The sequence below is a fragment of the Orycteropus afer genome, unplaced genomic scaffold (assembly GCF_000298275.1).
Source record: "Orycteropus afer afer isolate SDZICR_OR568_19922 unplaced genomic scaffold, OryAfe1.0 scaffold00363, whole genome shotgun sequence".
NCBI lineage: Eukaryota > Metazoa > Chordata > Mammalia > Tubulidentata > Orycteropodidae > Orycteropus > Orycteropus afer.
Genome location: NW_006921950.1, coordinates 3,229,830 through 3,232,474, shown reverse-complemented (window position 1 = coordinate 3,232,474; position 2,645 = coordinate 3,229,830).

The window sequence follows — 2,645 nt, the reverse complement described above, 5'->3', positions numbered from 1 at the left end:
TCTTCAGCAAACTTTTACTTCTGTGTAATATTAACCATACTGTTAGACAATTTCTTCATTCCATTGGATCCTCTATTCTTTCTATACATTCTTGCCCTCTGAGTTATCTTGTTCAGATACTACCCTTCTTATCTCCCATGATTGATTATTCTAAGGAGTGTACCTACCCAGTGTAAACGTTCACTTTATAGGCCTGTTTATTATCTGGATGGAAGCTATGGAGTGAGTTCAATTCTAGGCCTAAAAGGTGACTGGATTGCCATAATGCCAGGGGTTTCACCAGTCTCTACCAGATCAGTAAGCCTGGTCTTTTTTTATAATTTTGAGTTTTATTCCACATTTTTCTCCCACTCTATCTAGGATCTCCTATTTTGATCCCTTTCAGAGTGGTTGACAGTGGTAGCTGGGCACTATCTAGTTCTTCTAGTCTCTGGGTCATGTAGGCTGAGGTACGCATGGTCCACTAGTCCCATGGACTAGTTAATACCAAGTATCTTTGGTTTTCTTCATTCTTCTTTGCTCCACAAGAGGAGAGACAAGTTGTGGCATCTTAGATGGCCTCTTGCACACTTTTAAGACCTCAGTCTTTGCTGACCAAAGTAAGATGTAGAACAATGTTTTTGTGCAGTTTGTTATGCCAGTAAAGCTTGATGTCCCCCAAGACCATGGTCCTGAAGCTGTGGGCCCAGGGACTAACTTCTTCAGGATGTTTGGTTGTTACTAAGAAGTTATCACAAATTGTAGATAACATTAAGAAGAATGGGAATTCCAGAATACTTAATTGTACTCATGAGGAATTGCTACATAAACCAGGAGGCTGTCACTAGAACAGAACGAGGGGATTGGATACTGCATGGTTTAAAATCAGGTAGGGAGTGTGTCAGGGTTGTATCTTTCACCATGTTTATTCTATCTGTATACTGAGCAAATAATCCAAGAAGCCAGACTATATGAAGAAGAATGTGGCATTAGGATTGGAGGAAGGCTCATTAACAACCTGAGATATTCAGAGGACACAACTTTGTTTGCTGAAAGTGAGGATGACTTTGAGCACTTAGTGATTAAGATTAAAAACTACAGTCTATAATATGGATTATACCTCAATATAAAGAAAACAAAAATCCTCACAACTGGACCAATAAGCAGCATCATGATGGATAAGAGAAAAGATTGAAGCTGTCAAAGACTTCATATTACTTGATTCTATAATCAACACCAATGGAAGCAGAAGACATAAAAAGACATATTGCATTGGAAAATCTGCTGCAAAAGACCTCTTGCAAGGGCTGAAGAGCAAAGACATCTTCTTGAAGACTAAGATGCACCTAACCCACAACATGGTATTTTCAATCACCTCCCATGCATGTGAGACCTGGACAGTGATTAAGGAAGACTGAAGAAGAGTTGATGCTTTTGAGTTGTGGTTTTGGCAAAGAATATTGAAATTGCCATGGACTACCAGGAGAACTAACAAATCTGTCCTGGAAAGAGTGCAGCTGGAATTCTTGGAAACATGGATGGCCAGATTTCATCTCACCTACTTTGGTCATGTTGTTAGAAGGGACCATTCTCTGGAGAAGGATGTCATGCTTGGTAAAGAGGAGGGTCATCAGAAGAGGGGAAGGCCCTCAATGATATGGATTGACATGGTGGCTACAGCAATGGGCTCAGGTGTAGTAGAGATCATGAGGCTGGCTCAGTACCAGGCAGGGTTTCATTCTGTGGTACATAGGGTCACTGTGAGTCAGAGATGACTTGAAGGCACATAACAACACAACAATAAGAAGTTGTCATAACTTTGCCCTGGTAGCTCTATTACATACATGGACATTCTTATAGCACATAAAAATACATATGTAGAAATATTGTCTGCCATACTTACACATGGTCATGGGCAAATTCTCAAATCTATTCTTGAGGTGGTTTCTGAATTCAATTTCTGCAATCTGAAATTGATCAAACTTGTGATCAAGATCCATTGATACTAGTGATTGGATGCAAAAGTTTGAAACAAAGAAAAAGGATCAGTATTTGGTAAATACATGTTGGTGATAGAAATGATGCTGGAAATCTCATGATAGAATTCTGCAACATCAACAGCCTATTTGTTGGAAATATGTTTTATCAACAAAATAAACAATGACTGTACACGTGGATCTCACTGGATGGAATATACAGGAATCAAATCAACTACCTCTGTGGAAACAGACAATGGAGAAGCTCAGTATCATCAATCACAACAAGGACAAAAGCTGACTGTGGAACTGATCACTGATCGCAAGTTCAAGTAGAAACTGAAGAAAATTTTAACGTTCATGAAAGCCAAAATATGCATAAATATGTAGCCTTCTTTAAAGTGTCCTTGAATTTGAGAACCTGACACGCTTGAAAATCACAGGCTAGTTATTTTGTACAATCTTCTTTGATTTCAGTTTGTCTGATGCTCTGTGTCTGTGATGTAACAGATGAGGCATAAGTTCTATTTTTTTTTTTGCATTATTCATGCTCCTCACTTTGTTCGTATGATCAAGGTGGGAAAAATTGTTTCTCTACTGTAAAATTACTTTCTGTAATTATTTTTGTGAAGAGTTACTTTGAAGCTATTTGAAACAATGTTGTAGCTCATAAAACTTTTATCTTATTCA